Raw genomic sequence first — 6,254 nt, forward strand, 5'->3', positions numbered from 1 at the left:
CCACTACCAGTACTACTACTACTACTACTACCACTACCAGTACTACTATCACTACCACTACAACTACCACTACTACTACCACCACCACTACTACTACCACTACCACTACAATTATTACTACCACTACGACTACTACCACCACTACCACTACTACTACTACCACTACTACTATTATTACCACTACTACCACTACTACTACTACTACTACCACGCTACTACTAACACCACCACTACCACCACTACTACCACTGCTACTACCACTACTACCACTGCTACTACTACTATTATCACTACTACTACCACTACTACTACTACTACTACTACCACTACTACTACTACTATTACTACTACTACTATGACTACGACTACGACTACGACTACTACTGCTACTACCACTGCTACCACTACCACTACTACTACTATTACTACCACTAGTATCATTATTACTACTACCACTACTACTACTAGTACCACCACCATTATTACTACTACTTCTACCACTACTAACAATACTGCTACTACTACCACTACTACCACTAGACTACTACTATTACTACTACCACCACCACCACCACCATTACCACTACTACCACTACTACCATTAGTATCACTACTATTACTACCACTACTACTACTATTACCATCACCATTACTATTACTACTACTACTATCACTACTACCACTACTGTTGCTGCTACTACTACTACTACTATTATTATTATCAAAAAATCAATTTATCTGGTAATAATCTTTTTTTTATATACATTATAATGTTTATGTTTTAATATATTAACTAAATTAAATATGAAGAGTTTATCATTTTTCTTTAAACAAAAAAATTAACAAGATCACCTAATTTGTTTTTTAAATTAAAATAATCAAACTAATTAAATAATGAAAATGATTATACATTGTTTAATTTTAAGTTTATGAAAATTATTCTAAAAATAATTCTTTAAAATAATCCTACCGAATATGTTTTACTTTTTCTTATTTTAAAGATTATTTTTTAAAATAATACTGAATATATTTTTAAATTTTAAAAATAAATTTCAAAATAACATTTTGATTCTCATTTTTACTTCATGCAAAACAGCGATTTTGAAAAACAACATTGAACAATAATTTTGATTCTCATTTTTGCTTCATGGAAACAGCGATTTTGAAAAACAACATTGAACAATAATTTGGTCATAATACTGCAGAAGCACATGAAGCCATGCTGTGAAAACAAATTCGAATGAAGATGATAACGGGATTGTATTGCTCACGTCTTGAACACAAAAGATGGCGGAGCGCGAAACACTCTCAGTTGACAGCAAGATGATATTCAAAGAAGATTGGTAAAGCTTGTTAGATGATGAAATTTTTTTACTGTTATGAAAACACAAAGTAAGAATTTCCCGTCATCTTTTTTAAAAACGTCTTGCGTGCTCTAGAACTGCCATGTCATTTGTCAACGTCGTATCAACTTCCTACTCCAACCAATGACAAATCTCCACATGCACACACACACACACACACACACATATATACATACATATATGTATGGACCTTGCTATGTTACACATTCTATTACTAACAACTAACCGTGCTGAACCGTTGGATTTAAGGACAGAAATCTAACGCTAGTAATAAATGCTCCAGAACAAAAGTGCAACCGGATGAAAAGGTTTCATTAAAAGGAAATCAACTTACTATTTTTCTTCCTTCCTATTATTACTCCACACTTCGTTTTTTATTTTCTCATTTCTTCACCTTTGCAGTTCCTTATAACAACCCAGATTATGCACATTAAAAATCAAACCAAACATCTTCATGGGCGCCCTAAAATGACCTTTTCATCGTGGGCAATTTTTTCCTTTAGCCATCGAAACGATGCAAATTCCAGAGTTAAGAGCAAAAAATTCACAACCGCAAAATTCATACAAGAAACTGTCAAGCCTATTAATGTTGAATTCAGAATTCCATATATGAAATACTAAATTTACCGAAATAAATTATTTTAAACTTCTTGTTATTATGAAATATGTCTCATTTTTTCAATAAGAATTTTTTAAAATATTTTCCTCTTTAGGAGAATTTCTATTTTAGTAATAAGTAATGTCCCTTTGGAACTTAATTTATTCAACGAGGAATATAACTTACATAAGAAAATGAATATTTTTCTTATAAGAAACAATCACTACATATAAGGAGATTGAGTTCATTTGTTAGCATAACATAACAATCAATTTCTCTGCAAGTAGACAGCTTCTAATTTAAGAGAAACGATAGGTCTACTGAGAGATTGTGTGTTATTGGAATTTTGGTGTGAAGAAAATATTAGACTGATTATAATAATTTTTTACATTGTGAATTTTTCTCTCGTCGTCCTTAGTGACCGTGATTTATCTCAGGTATAACAATTTTCCATGTAAATTTTTATAATGTGTGATTGATTTTTTTCTCTATCTATTTTCTACTTATCATTTGTTTAATATTTTTACTCGTTGGATTTTGGGTGAGATTAAAATTCCCTAACTCTTTATTGTTATGTGAGATATTTTCGAAAATATAAGTGTTTTAGACATACATATGAGAACACTCTTACTTAATAAAATTTTGTCTCAATAGTGAAATGATTAATTATAACTCATGTATTTATTTATTTATTTTCTTATAACAATGGCATTATAATGTGAGGTACACTAAGGTAAGTGGTTACATTTGAAAGATAAAGTAAGAGGGCAAACTAGACTAAATTGTGTGATTACTATTCTAATATTTCCACGTTTTGATTGTTAATTGGTTATGCCTACTCCTACAATAATCAAAATTTATTCCAAATTCATAAGATTCGCGGCAGACCTAAGCTAGAAAATTTCGTTTATAATAATAATATATTTTTATTTTACTTTTAAATATATCCCCAATTCAACTCTTTCTTTTCCAATTAGAGTTAGAGAGTTGTTTTATGTACTAATTATGTCATATATTTATGGAATAAATTTAAGGATGGCAAAATCCAGATCTGGATCCGGATGTGAGTGCATCCAGATCTGGATCCATATTAATATTTTTCATATTTGGATTTGCATATGAATCCACAAAAAAATATGCGGATCCGGACGCAAGTAATATCTGCACAGATTGCGCGCGGATATCCCAGATATCCAGATCCACATAAATTAAAATGTAACAATTTGAAAATATAATTTAAAATTTAATAACTTACCTAATAATATCAAATAAAATCTAATCCTAATTCAATAATTAACAATTCAATACCTAGAGTAACATACAATACCATAAATTCACAAATAAAAATACCACGACATAAATTAAACATAAAAAATAACATGAATTCAAGTCGAACACAACCAAAAATTCACAAATAAAATTATAAAAATACCACAAATCCACATAAAATAATGAGGATCCTGATATATCTTATAATTTAATTTAGCTTATATATTTTTTAATTAATTATATTACTTTTTATTTAACTTATATATTTTTATTTAATAAATAATTTAATTAAAAAATAATGTGGATCTGGATATCTGGTTTTCGGATGCAAATCTGCACGGATCCTAACTTTTAATATCCGGATCCGCTTTTTTTAATGTGCGAATCCAGATTTTTCTAGATCTTTGTGGATCCAGGTGAGACCCAGATATTTTTGCCATCTCTAAATAAATTGAATTAAATTAGTACTACTTGAATTTATTATAAAAAATGCTATGGTTTTGTCTAACTAGAAAAAAATGTCAATATATATATATATATATATATATATATATATATATATATTATATAACATTATCACTAGTATTAGAAAGTTATAAAATGATATATTAACAGTTAATAATATTTTTCATAATTTCATGGTGTATTTCTTTTATGGTCGTATTCTTTATTTCTTTTCATTAAATCAAACTATTCAAATATCTCACATTCTAGATCACTAAAATAAAAAGAATTGATAAATAATTTTTTTAATTTAACAATTGACACTATAAGCTTATTTATTGCATTATTATCATTCTTTTATTAGATATATGTATTTATTTATTGCATTATTGTCATTCTTTTTATTAAATATATGTATTTATTCTTTTATTAAATATATGTGTTTTACTAAAAGTTTTGACATGGTGTTGCTTAATATATTTGTTGTTTTACTCCTACACATGAATCAATATTTACACAAATACTTACCATAAATTTAGCTCAGCATAATAAAAAGTGATTGATCTACCCCTGTATAAGATAAGTTGACACCATGCTTGGTAGATTAGAATGAGAGTCTTGGTTTGAGTCCTATTGGCATGTCATGGGAGTCAAACCCACGTATAAAATGGTAAGGATAATTTTTTTTTTTCTACAAATATAGGTAGAGCATGCTCTTGATTATTAGTGGAAGTAGAAATCTAAGCTGCACTATAATAAAAATTGATTTAGATTAGTCTCAATAGATATTAATTGTAAGGGTCCGCCTACGTTACATGTAGTGTAACGTACACTCAGCCTGTGAAATTTCATCTAGCCCCTTATACTTTCTGTTATTTATATTTTATTCATAAATATTATAAATTTTTTGAAATGTACAATTTCGTTTAACCCCTTATACACTCAATTTTATTTTATTAAAACCCTAGAGTATGAATTCGCCCCTATAATATTAAATTCTCAAAATAACCTCTATTTAATTAAAAAATATAATTATTGTTAAATGAATTATAATTATAATTATTATTTTATTATAATCATAAATATTTTTTTAATAGATTATTGTTATTATTAATAACAAGAATAAAAAGCATTATAATTAATTAATCTATTAACAATAATTAATAATATTTTTTATTAAATTGTTAATAATAATAATAATTAATGATTATCTAGATTTTTTTTAATATTTGGTATAAAACTTATTTTTATAATAAAAATTGTTATTACTCACACACAAGTCACTATCTAAACGCAAGGTATTTTTCCAGCCTCCGCTCTCCTGGCAGCCTAAAAGTCCACACACGCATGAGACCCCCTTGCCCAAACAACTCAAAAAATATTATTATAATCATAAATATGTTAATCGGAACTAGTTTATTCAAAATAAAAGCCTCCGCTCTCCTTTCATATTTTATTATAATCATAAATATATTAATTATCATTGATTATTATTATTATTATTATTAACAATTTAATAAAAAAATATTATTAATTATTGTTAATAGATTAATTATAATGCTTTTTATTCTTGTTATTAATAATAACAATAATCTATTAAAAAAATATTTATGATTATAATAAAATAATAATTATAATTATAATTCATTTAACAATAATTATATTTTTAATTAAATAGAGGTTATTTTGAGAATTTAATATTATAGGGGCGAATTCATACTCTAGGGTTTTAATAAAATAAAATTGAGTGTATAAGGGGTTAAACGAAATTGTACATTTCAAAAAATTTATAATATTCATGAATAAAATATAAATAACAGAAAGTATAAGGGGCTCGATGAAATTTCACAGGCTGAGTGTACGTTACACTACATGTAACGTAGGCGGACCCTAATTGTAAACATCCGTAGATTCATTGTAAAATATCACAGTACTAAAAAATCATAAAAGAAGTTGTCCCGTGATTACCAATGAAATTACTTGATATTATACTATAAAAATATTTTTTTAATTACTCATTTATAAGAAAAAATATTATAAATGGAGTGAAAGTATTTCAAAGTTAATAATAAGAGTAATATAGTATTAATTATTATATATATGGGTGGGTTCTCTTAACTTAAAATGTCGACCTATAGAAGGGATTTAATTTTTCATCCATTACATCTACATACATCATAATTAGTTATTTCCTAATCATATTAAATAATTAATAATTGAAAGAAATCATCTTATTTATCTAATTTAAAAATATTAATATTTTGACCTAGATAATTACAAAGATATGTTGATGAAGAGTTCAAATTGTTTCACCTCTTTCCTTTTAACGTAAAAGGAAAAAAACCAAGAGGAGTTTCATTTTTTCCAATTCATTTGGCCTATTGCAATTTTGCAACCAAATAGGAACCGGTAAAGCCCGTTAATTTTCATTATCTGTTTGTACACGTGGCAAAATCTTATCAATTTACATGTCTTTTTCACTATCTGTTTGTTACGTAATAGAACAATTTTACTTGAAATAAATGTAAACCTCAAATTTCCCTTTCCTCTCTAAAAATTCTCATTTTTTTTCTCCCTGA

Source organism: Citrus clementina, unplaced genomic scaffold (genome assembly GCF_000493195.1).
Source record: "Citrus clementina cultivar Clemenules unplaced genomic scaffold, Citrus_clementina_v1.0 scaffold_4, whole genome shotgun sequence".
In the NCBI taxonomy this organism is placed as follows: Eukaryota; Viridiplantae; Streptophyta; class Magnoliopsida; order Sapindales; family Rutaceae; genus Citrus; species Citrus x clementina.